At 38.4% G+C, this 15,281-nt stretch overlaps 1 pseudogene across 1 annotated transcript in view; it reads left to right on the plus strand.

Annotated features, from left to right (window-relative positions):
- Positions 1-10,644, plus strand: part of LOC143860338 (putative LRR receptor-like serine/threonine-protein kinase At1g07650) — a 46,764-nt pseudogene extending 36,120 nt beyond the window's left edge. Inside the window, exons 38-47 of the transcript XR_013239679.1 lie at positions 2,981-3,046; positions 3,147-3,182; positions 3,343-3,383; positions 4,093-4,475; positions 4,551-4,746; positions 8,285-8,425; positions 9,382-9,497; positions 9,583-9,793; positions 9,904-10,185; positions 10,286-10,644. The product of XR_013239679.1 is annotated as a putative LRR receptor-like serine/threonine-protein kinase At1g07650 (transcript). The remainder of the gene's footprint in view (positions 1-2,980; positions 3,047-3,146; positions 3,183-3,342; positions 3,384-4,092; positions 4,476-4,550; positions 4,747-8,284; positions 8,426-9,381; positions 9,498-9,582; positions 9,794-9,903; positions 10,186-10,285) is intronic.
- Positions 10,645-15,281: the final 4,637 nt, after the last annotated feature.

A 15,281-nucleotide genomic window follows, 5' to 3' on the forward strand; every position in this document is an offset into this window, starting at 1 on the left:
CCCTCTCTTCCAACCAAATTCTACCAAAATGCTAAATTTTTGGTAGAAGAATAGTGGAAAAGGTCTTATCTTTTCTGTCTTTCTCTCTCTTCCCTATCTCTCTCTTCACACTCTTTTTTTGGTAATGACACCCCTACTTTTTCCACTACTTCCGAGAGGACTGCGATGCAACCAAACACTACAATTATTCCACTATTCTTCTATACACATCAAATATTTGTTTCCTCCCTTTTGACTTCTTATTCTACTACTCTCCCAAACATAGCCTAAGTGGAAGATTTGAAGAAGAGTTGGGCATCCAACTCAGTGTGAGGTCGCAATGTGGGCCACACACAATTAACGCCAGTATTCTCCCACTTTGTCCACATTGACACATTTAAATTTTGAAAAGACACCTTGGAGTGTTAAATATTTATTTTGAAAAGACGCATGGCCATTCGATTTTGGAAAACCTTCAATCCCAAATATCCTCAATCATTGTCCTTATTGTACACCCTCATATTGTTTCTCAAATGTACGAATCATAGTGGCGCACACCTCCAACCGGAAATGTTACCTTCCATGTATCACATTCACCAATTCACACTAATGTAAACTTTATGTGTGATTTAGTACTTTATTGAATAGGCCTGCAATGCCCAAATGGGTCCACCTTTATCTATCCGTATGGACAATTAGACCTGGCAAACGGGGCGGGTTGGGTTGGGTTACCCACGGGTCATGCGGGTGCTGGTTAAACTTGTTGGGTCAAAAATGACCCGCATCCCTACGGGTCAGCACTTAGGTGACCCGCACCCTCTGTAAGTGGGTTGGGTCAACCCGTAGGTAACCCACAATTTTTTGCCAAAGAGTATTTTTTTGGGTGAATAAGGAAATTATAGCAACAAAAACAGAAGAGACTTAGAAAAAATGCCTGGACTACCCCCATTGCAAACGAACCCTTGTCCCTTTTATACTAGGTTGCATTTCCTCTTAATCTAGACCATCCATTTCTCTTTTTCTTTGATCTCACGGTTCGCATGGATTTCTTCTCAATTAAGTAACACAAAATGCCTGGGGTACCCTCCAAAAGAGACAAATCCCCTCTTTTATCTGAAAGTTGCCCTTTGTTGCTAGTTATGAAATGCGGCCAATATATACTCGAACCAAAAAAGAAAAAAGAAAAAGAAAAAACGAAATGCAGGTATCCACGGGTTCACCCGACCCAACCCATGTTTTGGCAGGTTGGGTGACCGCGGGTCAATTTTGACGGGTCACTCAAATGCCAACCCATACCCGCAAATTTGCAGGTGGGCTGGGTCAACCCGCTGGCACGGGTCAATTTTGTCAGGTCCATGGACAATCAATGGTTGAGACTTTGTACCTCAACCTAAAGGTTTTGGGTTCTATCCTAGCTTACCTTCCAAAAAAAAAAAACAAGCACGATTCTCAACCTTTTCACAGACAATCTCACAGTCAATCTCAATGTGGAGAATTATCGTATGAGGTAGCCTGATGGCACTCTGGTTGTTAAGGGAGATAGCTTTTGTTAAGGGAGAAGTATATGATCTCAAATTAAGTTCTGTTGTAGTGGAGGCCATAGCTCTATATTTGGTCTCTTCATTGAATCTATCCGCCATCATCTATTTCTTGCCGCTCTAGGAGATTATGTAACCATTCACTCAGATGCAAAACATTGTGAATTATCTCCATGTGTCTGGATATCTTGCCCAATCAATATTTGAATAGCCATACTATGACAGTCTTCTCCTGATGCACTTTATAAAGCAATCCATGGTCTATTATACCTGTAATATCCCTCATGATTCATTTCAGTGCCTCTAAGTGGCATAGATCTTGTTAGTCCTGTTGAAGGTGAGATACTAAAGGGCTCCATGATGGGGGCCAATCTTCACGAAAACAAAGAAAGAAAGAAAGGAAAAAGGTGCACATTAGGAGTGCATTAGGGTTTTCTTTTACTCTTTGGGGTATACATGTCAATTAATTTCATATGGGTATTTTTGTTATATAGAGTTTTCAATTTTAATGTAATTTTGAGGGTTTTAGTTGTTTATGTTAATTAGAAAGTGATCAATTATTTCTTTGTTTATGAATGTTGTTATTAGAAAGATTGACTTAGTAAATTGTTTTAAATAGGATTGTTAGTAGATTGTTCTAGGAGTTTTGTTTAAGAGTCTATAGCAAGTCGTTGTGGTGAAACCCTATATACTGTAAGGCCTAGGGCCATCAACGTCATGAAATGAAAGAATGAGAAAATTGTTTCTACAAGTTTGCAAATCGTGGATGTGATGTCTACATCCCAAGGTGTGAGGTCTTTACCTCTTAGTGTGATGCCTTGGGTTTGCTAGTGTAATTCTAGCCAGTCTACCTATCCTTGATCTTATCCGGTGTGATGCCGTTGGAACTCCTTGGTGTAATGCTTTGGGTTTTGTTAGTGTGATGCGAACACAACTATCCCATTCATCTATCCAGTTTTTTCGAAGGTATTTGTGAGATCCCACATCGGAAAGGGAGGAAAAGTTTCTGGGCTATATATGTGTATTCTCCCTCTTCCTGTGTGGACACGTTTTCAGCATCTCCAAGGGGCGGGCCCCACGGAGTGGGTCGGGTGCGGTTAGTGCTGCTGGAAAACAAAAGCGGGGAGGGTGAGAGACCCAAAACCGGACAATATTTACAGTGGGGTCGGGGCGTGACAGTATTTGTATATGTTTTATAGTTAGTTTTGTTTTATATGTGAGTCAGTCCTGAATTCGATCTTTCTTTTCCTTGTACCTTTTCCATTAGATCTCTAGTTTTCAACCCTTATCCTCATCTAGGACCGAATCTTCTATTTTTTCCCTATGAACTGTTTAGAATCCTTTTCAAACCCTACTAAACCTGAGTTTTCTATTCTTTCTTATAACCTATTAACATGACATTCCTTACTTCTTCTGTATTTTATTTTTTACTTCCAAGAAATGATGGTTCATAAGGCATGCAGTGATCTTTCCTACAATAATTTTACTTGGGGAAGCTCTGGGCTATCTGATTGTCCACAAGAGAACGTGTAAGACTAGTTTTGTTTGCTTTAGTTTTTCCTTTACTTTGCGTCTCTCTCTCTCTCTCTCTCTCTCGTCCTACTGAAAATTTTCACTGTGTATCTACAGCAACTTATTTGAAAGTTTTGCGACGGGGAACACTTTGTAAGCTTCTAAATCCCTTAATTTGGAATTTCAGTATAAGTTGTTAGAGATAATTATTCGTGTTGTCTCACAGCTTCCTTTGTTTATTTGGAGTCATAGAACACTTATTGAAGTAAGATGCTATAATTCTCACCTGTTCTTTGCAACATTGTTGATGTAGAAATGGAGTTTTTCATTGCTCAAATACTACTTGTCCACAATGTAAGTATGCATCACTTTAAACTTTTCTCTTTGGTTCACAAGTCTCTCTGGGTTTCTCTTTAATATTTCTTTCAAAGTATGCAATTAGCATCATCCATAATTGGACCAACCACAAATCCATAATTGGATCAACTCAGTCGATTTAGTTGAAGGGCCAAATGGACAGATCGAGATCGGATTAAGTGAAACATCAAAATCTAGGAAGATGATAGAAGTCGGGGAAATATACCGTAATATGGAAATCAACAGTAATCTTGCCACTTACAATTAAAAAAACAGTAATCTTGCCATTTGTAAAACATAAGGCGTCACATTGATCCACGATTTTTTTTTTCAGAAACTGTAACTCAAGGATGAGAGAATGTGAAATTGTCAAAAAGGTCCAAAAAAGTCCCCCTTTCTCAATTGTCCATTCCTTTTATATTTACAAAAGCAAATAATCTTTATTAAATGACTAATCCCACGAGCAACTACTGCAACCACCAATAAAAAGTAAAGCTTAAGAAATCATAAAATCATAAACTACTAAATGATATCAGCTAAAGATAAGGATAAAATTAGAAAAAGAAATCCTTCAGATAAGTAGGTCCCTTAATACGTCTTTTTGGCTGGAATATCGGCAAAGGAGTTTCATCTGCATCAACTGTTCGTACTTCATACAGAGTTTTTCTCATTTGAATATTAATATGGAGTTTTCTCATTGTGGCAGATTATCATTCATTGCATATAAATTGTGGTGGAGAGGAGGTAAAGATAAACAAGGACACCACATATGAAAAAGATGACAACCTAGGTGGTGACTCCAATTTTGTTTTAAGTACTATGAAAAATTGGGCATTTAGCAGCACTGGGACCTTCTTGGACAATAACAGGGATGTTGACATCTACACAGCAACAACTAACTCTAGGCTCTATATGCCTAACTCAGAATTGTACACCACGGCACGCCTTTCTCCACTCTCCCTTACTTATTATGGACTTTGTCTGCAAAATGGGAACTACACTGTGAAACTCCACTTTGCAGAGATAATTTTCACAGACGACAAAACATTTAGCAGCCTCGGGAAGCGTATATTTGATGTTTATATTCAGGTGGCTAATCACATTAAATAAAAGTTTTTCTTTTATTGTTCCAAATTCAGAATTGTTTATATTTGTGTACTGCAGAGAAAACTAGTACTGAAAGATTTCAATATTAAAGATGAAGCCGGTGGTTCTAATAAGGCAGTCATCAAGACTTTTACTGTAAATGTGAGTAGTAACAGTTTGGAGATCCGTTTTTATTGGGGTGGAAAAGGGACAACAAACATCCCTATGGAAGGGACCTATGGTCCTCTCATATCAGCCATTTCTGTGGATCCTGGTATGTTGCATGTTTTGTGTCAGAACCTTATTATTATTAATATTAATGTTGTTTTTGTTTTTGTCAAATCAATTAGTAAAGACTAACTTGACCAGACTGGACATTTCTCCCTGTTTCGGCGGAACAGACCGGAACAGGACGAAATCTTGGGAAAAAACAAAATAGGGGGGTTGTTCTGTTTTCCGGACCGGAACGAAACATTTCGTTTGCTTCGACCGGAACGGAACAGAATTCATAACTATGTTTGAGCTCATAATCTGAGCTTGACGGTGATCCAATAGCTCTTCGTAAAGGTAAGAGTGATTGTATTGATCATTCTGTTTCGAATTTTTGTCTTATGATGGTCTTTCTTCAAATTATTTTCAATTCTCCTTGTCTATTTCTTCTTCCGTTCCTTTGTCGCATCCGAATGCCATGTCTCATCCTGGTTGGTGTATGGGTATGTAGGAGGAGATATCTGTTCTTTGCATGAATTAGACTTGTGAGTTAACAATTCTTCTTCCTGGTAAGAAGACTATTTGTTGTTGATGGCTGTATACTACTAAATATAATATAATCCAAATGGCATCGTCGATCGTCTCAACGTTCGACTTCTTGCCATCACTCAATCCTATGGCATAGATTACTCCGACTTTTTTGCCTATTAGTTGAACTCCGTTTGATTTGTTATTTCTATGCCTTCCTTTACAAAGGACTTGCTGAAGAAGTTTAAATTAAGCAACCACCTGGTTTTGTTGCTCAGAGGAGTCCGATAAAGTTTGTAGACTTCTCAAAGCTATATACAGGTTAAAGCATTCACCTGGAGCATGGTTTGACAAGTTTCATCATGTTGTTACTTCGTATGTGTTATGTCTAGGTGAAGTTGAATATTCTTTGTTTGTTTGATATACTAAAGCTGGTCATATCATCCTTATTATTTATGTTTGATCCTTGTTGAGAAGATATTTCTCTGTTTTTCTACAACAAGAGACTAGATGATCAAGGTGAACTTTTTGATAACCCAAATATGTATAGATGGCTAGTCGAAAATCTCCTATACTTCACCATTACAAGGCCTGACATTTCCTTTGTAGTTGGTGGTGTTATTTTATTCATCCAAGCTCCTCAACTCCTTCATATGGAAATTGTTACTCGTATCCTAAAGTCTATCTCACTGATCGTGTCAACTTGTGACTGTTTGAGAAAGGTGGTTCTGAGGATCATATCCGCTAGGGCGTTAGGGCATGCAACCGATGTTGTACCTTTGTTCCAAGAAACCTTGTTACTTGGGGAGTATGAAGCAAAGTTTAGATAGATCCAGTGTTGAAGCCGAATGCAGGGAAATGACCCTTACCACATGTGACAATATGGCTTAAGTATTTAGTGAGTGAATTTGGATTTTTCGTCAAAGAACATATGCAGTTATTTTGCGATAATCAAGCCACTACACACATTTCCTACAACCACGCTTTTCATGAAAACACAAAAGTCACAAAACATATTGAAATATATTTTCATTTTATCAGATAGAAGGTTGCTTCGAAGATCATCTCTACTCCCTTTGTAAGATCCTCTAGTCAACTTGCTGTTATATTCATGGATACTCTTAATGGAGTTCAACTCGAGAAGATCAAGTCCAAGTTAGGTATTAACGATATCTATGCTCCAACTTGAGGGAGAGTAGTAAAGACGTGTTGCGTAGTATTTGTTTTTGAGTAGGGCCCACACCTTTGTTATTTCAATGGTTTTATTACTTTTGTGTTTAAAAAGGGGGAAGGGGGTATTCTTTTACTTACACGTGTCACTTAAATTATAACTTAAATGACTTGTTTATGTGAGTGGGACTCATTCTCTTGGGCTTTGGGTTTTCCTCCTATTCATTCCATAAATAGAATTCCTGGGCAGGGTTTATCTTTTTTTGAATGATAGCAATTTATTGGTCTCTTTACAAGGGGTTATTATCCAAGAGCTCCAGCCCCTGACTATTTATTCCAAGGCGAGCCAATCTGCGAGGATACGTTCTCTTTGAGATGGGCTTTTACGTGGTCCAAGTTAGGTATAAACGATATCTATGCTCCAAGGTGGCCTTTTACCTGCCTACCTGGTCGAAGACTTCCTCTATAGTGTTAGCAAACCTCCAAGGATACGCTTTCCTTGAGGTCAATTACTAGATCACGTTTAGGGAGTCTCCTTCACAATGAGCCGATCTTGGTCCCCTATCTCTACCAAGCTAACCCCTGTCAAAAGTGTTTGCACCTCCGCATCCATTGCATATGTAATTCCTAACGGACTGTACTAAGCTTTATTTGTGATGTCGTCCGGCCTACGGAAGAGTCCTCGCTGTCCTGCTAGCCATGGGTTGCCAAGGCTAGATCCATTGAAGTTAAGATTAATTATGCTAGTGGGAGGAGAATTCCATCTGGGTCCAGTTTTGGTCTTGCACACTTTTCTGATCTCAGTCCATAATCTACGCATAGAGGATTCTAAAATCCCTCTAAATTCAAGAAGAACCATAGACCACATGACAATAAGAGATGGTGATAGAAAGAAAGAACAGAGAACTCCCCGCCATGGTTCCAAATCCACACCTGCCTATCTTCTCGAGACCTCCTGATGTAGATCTCTTCCAAATCACCAAGCAGTTGTGCACTCTCTAGAATTATCTATCCGAGAAAGCTTTGCGAAATAGAATAACCAAGGTAGCCTGCTATCCTTCCATAACAAAAGAATTTAGCTATCCTATCCAGATCCAAGGAGACTGCAAGGGAACCTGATTTTCAGGTGGCTGTTTCTGCACCACAGGTCTGACCCAAGCTTCTAAACCCAGTACCCTCAAAGAATCCAGCTAAACCTTTCATAATATCTCTCCAAACCATTTCCCTGCTATCTTGTAAAGGTTCGTTTGTTGCCAGCCCCCCCAAAGCTGCTCCATACTTAGCTTGAACTACTCCCCTCTGAAGTAAACTGCTTTCCACTCCAAAACGCCAAAGCCATCTGTGCGTAGGGTTTCTCCTATAACACGAAGACTTTCTCCTCCCATCTTCTCCTCTTCTCATCTCTCCTCCTTTCTTCATCTTTTCTTGTTTTCCTTATCTTAGCTTTTACATCTTTAACACAAGAATAATTTTTGGGACATGATTTTTTCGCCCCCCTGTAGGATAATGCGCCTCCCTTATCACCTGAATTGTGGGCAGACTTTTAATGCTTTTTGACATCAAATCACATTACAAGGGGGACGCACCCTACGCGCGCGCCGGGGGGTGGGGGGACGAAAAAAATTGTCACCTTAAATTTTTTCTCAGATAAGGTTAAATATAACCTTTCAAAACCTTTCAAAGAAAAAAAAAAGGTTAAATTTGGCTCTGCCAATTGAAGTCCAATCAAGTCTGGACAGATTCGAGGCTGCTTTCCAGATGGATTTGCTTCAATTTGATCAGTAAATTGTGTCAGACGGACATTTTTTGTGTACTGCACTGTAATTGGATGAATCTTGTATGATCAATTTTTCTTTCATCAATCACCTCAATATTGTCACCTGATATTCTTTTTCTTCTTGCAGACTTTCCAATACCGAAAGACAAGAAGATACCTAATGGTGTTATAGCTGGTATTGTATCTTCAGTATTATGCCTTGTTTTCTTGGTTTTGAGCATACTCTGGAGAAAAGGCTGCCTGAGAACCAACGCCAGAAGGGACAATGGTGAAGCTTAATCAAGTGCTTTATATCCACAACCATTAAAAGAAAAATTCATGCAAATTCTGCTAAGTTCTGTTCTCTAACAATTAGCTACCAGTGGCATCATCAGCAGTCAATTTTCTGAGCATGCTCTTGAATAACCCTGCTTCCCTTGATACATGATGATGGTCAAAACTTGTGTTTCGCCGCATCTAGTATATTACATTATATTAGTATGTGAAGTATTTTTTCAATCATGTTTATTACTATATGCATACATACATGCAGAAGGGATTGCTAAAATTGGCAATATAATTTAGACTACATATTTGAAAATAGGTGTCGTTTCTCAACTTATCTTTCATTTTTCCCGTGAAACATACGGATGAAATGATCAATTCTAGAACCCATGATGTAGCTCATTTTTTTTCACTATACAAAAATTGTGATTTCCCGATTATGGAATCTAATCACTACAAAAATATCAAGACATTCTTTCCTATTTTTAATATATCGATTTTGATGGAAAATCAAGATTATTATGACACCCTCTAAAGATCGTATATTCATATCATTGATCTAGAAAAGCCAGGTTTATCGCGTTCTTTGAAAGGGGGGATGCACCAACCGTTTCTGAAAAGCTTTTGATCATATTATTTACGTAAATTATATTGTTTGACATTTATCTTATATTACATGCCTAATGGAAAAATATAAATATGCCATAGAAGTTGGGTCCCCAAGGAAAATATCCATGTGTATCTGTTTCCCCCTTGGTTGCCGAGATTCTTTTTTAGTCTAAAATTAAGTAATGCTAAATTAGATCATGCTTTCCAGCTACTTATCTTGTCACATGCCTTGGAGAGCTTGTTTTTTATTCACATTGTAATGAATAAATTATTGAATGCATCTTACTAGTAATGTGTTATTTATCTTCTTACTAAGAAATGCTTCCTTGTCTAACTCTTCTCGGTGAACAGATCTCAGAGATGATCTGCAAACAGGCTCATTTACATTAAGACAGATTCAAGCTGCCACTAACAACTTTGACATTTCAAACAAGATTGGAGAAGGTGGTTTTGGTCCTGTTTACAAGGTATTTTACGCCCCGACTACTTATCAATATTACTTATTCAGATTAAATCTTACATATCAGATATCTCATAACTACTTAAATGCAGGGTCTGTTATCAAATGGTACTATAATTGCAGTGAAGCAGCTTTCTTCCAAATCAAGTCAAGGTAACCGTGAATTTATCAATGAAATAGGCATGATTTCTGCTTTGCAACATCCAAATCTTGTGAAGCTTTATGGGTGTTGCATTGAAGGGAATCAATTGTTGGTAGTATATGAATACATGAAAAATAATAGCCTTGCCCGTGCCCTGTTTGGTAAGCTCACTGTTCTTTTGCTTGAATTAATTTTTTTTCACATCAAGATTACATTGTCCAACTAAAAGGCATACCATGACACTTTTTTGTCAATTGTATGATTTTTATAGGTCACGGAGAATGTCAATTGAAACTGGATTGGGCAGCCAGGCACACGATTTGTGTTGGGGTAGCAAGAGGTTTGGCTTTTCTCCACGAGGAATCAAGAATAAAAATTGTTCATAGAGACATCAAAGCCACTAATATACTGCTTGATGAGAATCTTAACCCTAAGATATCTGACTTCGGTTTGGCCAAGCTTCGTGAAGAGGACAAAACTCACATTAGCACTCGAATAGCTGGAATGATGTGAGCCCTCATTCTCTATTTTCCTCCTATTATTATCACTTATGGTAAGTGTAAGCTATACTTTTATCCTTTGTTAGTAATCATCAATTTATGGTGCAAACAAACAAGTTCCACTCTCTCTTTTTTGTTGATCTTTTGAATCAGCACTGGGTAAATTTGTGGAGCCTTGGTATCCATCAAAAAGTTCTCCTAGAGTAACTACAAGGTTAAGCCTGAGATGGAGAACGAAGGGGGTAAGCCATGTTAGTGGACGGGCTATTACCTAGAGAAGCCATACAAAATGATGCATTGTCAAAATGAGGAAACTTGAAGGGAACTGAAATACCAGTCTCTTGATATCACTTATTTGACTCATTTCAGTTGTCTCCCATTTGGGTGGTCCACACTGGTCTGGAATTAAGCTCTTTACAATCTGGTTTCTTTGATCTGTAGATAGTCCCACATATTGATAGGTTATTAGATACTGAAATTTACGCTTAATGGGAATTGACTTTGTTATTGCTTTCCTTTTCTTCCAAAATTTGGCTATATCCTAAGGATTCTGTATTTTCGATTCATTGTATCAGAGGATTATATGTTCAACAAGTTCACAAATTTCAAAATTTGTTTTGGATTTTTTCAATTTCCATGATATTCTTTTGGCTTCTCAAAACACAAGAATTTTATGTAAAAACAAGGTTCTTGGTTCTATTATTCTATCTAGAAAGTATTTGATTTTCTGAACAGAATGGGCACATGTCATTTTATCCCTGATTGCAAGATCAATTGTCTTTGGCTTAAGTACCCATTCGTCTGACTGAATTGGCTTACTGTGATCACAAGCAAGCAGATAATTACCGATAGTATTGATATTGCAGAGGATATATGGCACCGGAATATGCATTACGGGGTTACCTGACTGACAAGGCAGATGTTTACAGCTTTGGAATCGTCGCGTTGGAAATTGTCAGTGGGACTAGTAACACAAATTACATGCCAAAGGATGATCAATTTTATTATCTGGATTGGGTATTTTAGATCTCCACCCGAATCTTCACATTTTTATCAGTGTTTAACTTTAAATTTCAACATTAGAAAAGTAAGTGAGAGGAGATGGTGAGCTTTAATTACTAAGATCAGCCTTGACCAAGGCAATCGAGGAGGCAAAATATATCATATGCAAAGGACGGGCGCGAAGGTGCTTTCTGCAAAGGAGGCTAGCAAATCCCTTATCATACACTTGCAAATATAAATAGCTTCCTTTTTATACATCTAATTTCTCAGATGGTAACGCACATTTAGGAAAAGTTGGTAGACATTGTTTGGACCTGGGTAGAACTCACCCTTAAAAGCTAGTTGTTAAGAGAGTGCCCTAAGTCCTTATAAACCCATCTACATCCATTCGCTTGTCCAAAGTGGGATCTTTGCTTTTGCGTGGAACCCCAACACGTATAAAGTGAGCACGATTTTTATTTAGTGTTTGAAACTAAGCAGAAGACATACTCTCTTTCAAGACTATATAAGTTGGCATACATATATCGAGCACCATTTTTATTTAGTTTTCGAAACAAAGCAAAAGCCATATTCCATTTCAAGACGATAAAAATGTATGCATCCTCAGCTAGTGTTTCCTCCCTTCTGATCAAGCCCAGGGGCAATCTTCATGGTCTCGACATGTTACTTGCCTTTGTGATGCAGTGCCAACATGGCAGTCATGTCATTCCTAGGTGGTTTTGGTGGAGTTCCAAGGTGCAGTCCCTCATTAATGTTGCTGGCCCGTTTTGAACCTGATTTTTGAGCTTCTAAATGGTAGAATTATGGAAAGTTGTAAACTACAAAGTTGTAGGTCTCTTTGAGATCTTTCCAACAAGTATTTGTTCTTGAAAATTGGACAAGAGGATAGAAAGTTATGGCAGTTTTTGTAGATTATGTTTGTGGGTTCCCAAAACAGTCAAAATTAGTGAGTTCCTATGCAATTAATGTTATGTTAGTCCCTAAGCTAGCTAGTGGAGGAGCTTGAACGAATTTGCTTTGGTTTTCTTTTATTTAAAGAGTTAGAAACTATCTTGAGAGGGGATTTTGGATGTTGAGAAACTTATGTAATTGATGGAATATCAATTGGGTTGAGCATTGCTCCAATTTTCTTCTTCTTTTCTTGTTGTGTTCTTGATTTCTATTTTTCTTTTTCTTCCCTCTTAAGCACCCGCATTACTTTGAGTTCCTTTGAGTAGAAGCCTTTGTAGGTAGTTTTGCATGGTTTCCCTCCTGAACAGTGGAGGCCTTTGTGGGTTGGTCAGACTCCGTGCCGGACCGAACTCTGTCTTTAGATTGGGGCTGTGGAATGTAGCGATAGAGAGCCTCTCTTTCTCTGAATTTATTGGTAAAAGTTTTAGACGGATTATTAAAGGCATTTTTTCAGTTTAAAACCCGTTTTGCTAACTCTGGTCCGAATAGACATATTTAGACTAAAAATAATGAATTTTCAAAAGGCTGACGTAAACATTCATTAGCTTTGTTTTTAGAGTGTTGTCGGCATTTTTCCGTTTAAAACGAGGCTTTGCTAACTATGTTTCAAATAGAAGCAGCTATTATTTATTTTATTTTTTTAATAATAGAGGCAGCTGTTATATAATAGCAATATGCCAGGGGGCTGATAAATTCACCCCCTTCGAGGATAAATTCACCCCTTTTACTGGTGGTACACAACCGGTTCATCTCTCCCCCACTCCCTCTCTCCATGAACCTTTGGCGGGGCCTACCAATTGAATTTTTTAGATCCTTGAACAAGGTAGGCCCCACCCTTAGTACTCTCTCTTCTCTATGAACACGACCCTTATTGGGGCCCAACAATGAATGGTCTAGATCTTTGAGCGGACACCGTAAAAACTAAAATGAGTATTTCTTTTTTTTTTAAATCACTTGGGCTCACTTTGTTTGAAGATCCAAACGCTCAATTGTTCTGATCGAATGAAAATAGGCCTTGCCCCAAAATTCGTCTCCCTAAGATGATAATAACTCTTTGATCTGTAGAGATTTATATAGGGTGTTTGTTGGGGATTCCACGCAAAAGCAAAGATCCCACGTCGGAAAAGTGAATGGAAGGCACCCTTCCCTTACCAACTAGCTTTTATGGGTAAGTTCTACCCGGATCCTAACAAGTGGTATCAGAGTTGGGCCGCAGTATGTGTACCCTCGAGGATGGAGAAAATCCCATGAGAAAGATCTCAGTAACCCGTGTGTAGCCTCGGGGACGAAAGAAATCCCTCGAGATGATGACCCACGTTGCTTCCGTGTCAAGGGGTAGATTGTTGGGGGTTCCTTGCGAAAGCAAAGATCTCACATTGGAAAAGTTAATAGATGTGGATGGGCTTGTAAGGGAACCCTCCTCTTAACCGCTAGCTTTTAAGGTTGAGTTCTACCTGGGTCCCAACAGTGCTGATGTAGTAGATCGGATGGTTAGATCATCATATAGAGGTATTTTTGGGGAGCAACCTATTTAAGTTGAGGCTCAATAAACTAAAGCTTTGGATCGAGCCAAATGAATTTTCTAAAAAATACGCATATATTAGGCTGCCCCAGTGTATATTGCGTCCCTTCGTACGTGATCATATATTTTGAAAAAAACAATAAAGCCCACCTTGTTTAAAGATCCAAACCATTCTGTTGTTGGACTCTCCAATATTACTATACTTCACTCTTACTCTCTCTTCCCTACCCTCTCCTCTCTCCATATTGGTAATAACACCCTCTACTTATACCATTACTCTCTGAGTCTATCCCGCTCAACCAAACACTACTTACTACTATTCTCCAATGTAATTCCAGGCAAATCAACATGTTAGTCCATCGTGTTGATAAGTTTTAGCTTGCTATTACGTGTTTTTATTTTAGAGGTTTTGTTGAGTTAGGAGTTTGGTGGAGTTAGTTAATTTTATCTTCTTAGGAGTCTTATCCTACAGGAGTCTTTTTCTTCTTTAGTGTCTCTTGATTGGAGGGACTTTCCTTATTTTAGTTGGGTTGAAATGATTCTATGTAGTCCTTATTCTGAGTTATTTAGGAAAAAGTTTTATTTAGCATACGCGGCGAGCGTGTAAAACCGGGATGTCGATAGTTCCCTCGAAGCAACTCCGTACCAAGACTAGAAACAGTCAGCCCGTGCCAGTTTGACTCCTCCCGGTTCATTGCTTATTCCACTACTCGAGTCTATTCTTATCACCCTTTTTTCTTCCCTGGACCAGCCTCCTGATCATTAATTAGCTTTGTTCATAGGAAAGTGATATTATCACCCCATTTTTTCCCTGGGCCAGCCTCCTCTCGTGTATTTATGACTACCCTTTTAAGCTACAGGGGGTGGCCCACAGGACGAAAACCGGACGAATATGTCATTTCCCTCTTCGTGGAAGTGGAGGTCAGATACATTAGTTCATATATTCTACAGCAACATTTGAATTCTTCTAGAGGAGTCATATGCCTTTACAGCTTGCCAAGCCTTGTTATGGAAATTACCTGTTACGTGTCATGAAGAAGTCTGGTCTTTGAATAAATTAGATGGATTAGGACTATCTAGATAGCAGTCAGTTCATACTTATCTATTGCTGTTGTAGTTTCTTTTGTATTGGTCTTTGGAATTTTAGTTAGTTTAGGATGCTATTTTATTGGTGTTGGAGTTTTAGTTGGTTTAGGACTCTAAATGGTGTTGGACGATCATGTAAAAATTCTATTTAAAGCTATTGAATGAAGAAGAGAAGAGCAGGCAGAAATTGTGTATTGCGCACAAAGGAGGACGACCTTTCCCTCGACGCGGGTCAAGAGGCAGATCTTCCCTTTGAGAAGATCAAATCATTTGCGAACCGATCTAGGTTCGTAACATTACCCAACCACACAATCATCTTTATTAGAAGTGAGATATTCTAAAAAAATTTATTAGAAATTTTTTCTATGGAAAATGAATTTATCAGCACTTGGCTAGGCTAACTCATTTTCTATGGACTTTTCCGATAAAAAGTTTTCCTTGTCTTCAACGAAAATTGCAAATCAACTAGATCGTGGAATATTTATTTTCAATCAAGAATTTATTTTCTATAAAATTCTTTTCCCCGGGTTTTGTTATTAGGAAGGCTCCCGAATTCCTTCTATTTGTGGCAGAAAGAAAGAAAGTGAA

Source organism: Tasmannia lanceolata, unplaced genomic scaffold (genome assembly GCF_043159265.1).
Source record: "Tasmannia lanceolata isolate RefF3 unplaced genomic scaffold, GAP_Taslan_0.1 ptg000037l, whole genome shotgun sequence".
NCBI classification, from domain to species: Eukaryota; Viridiplantae; Streptophyta; class Magnoliopsida; order Canellales; family Winteraceae; genus Tasmannia; species Tasmannia lanceolata.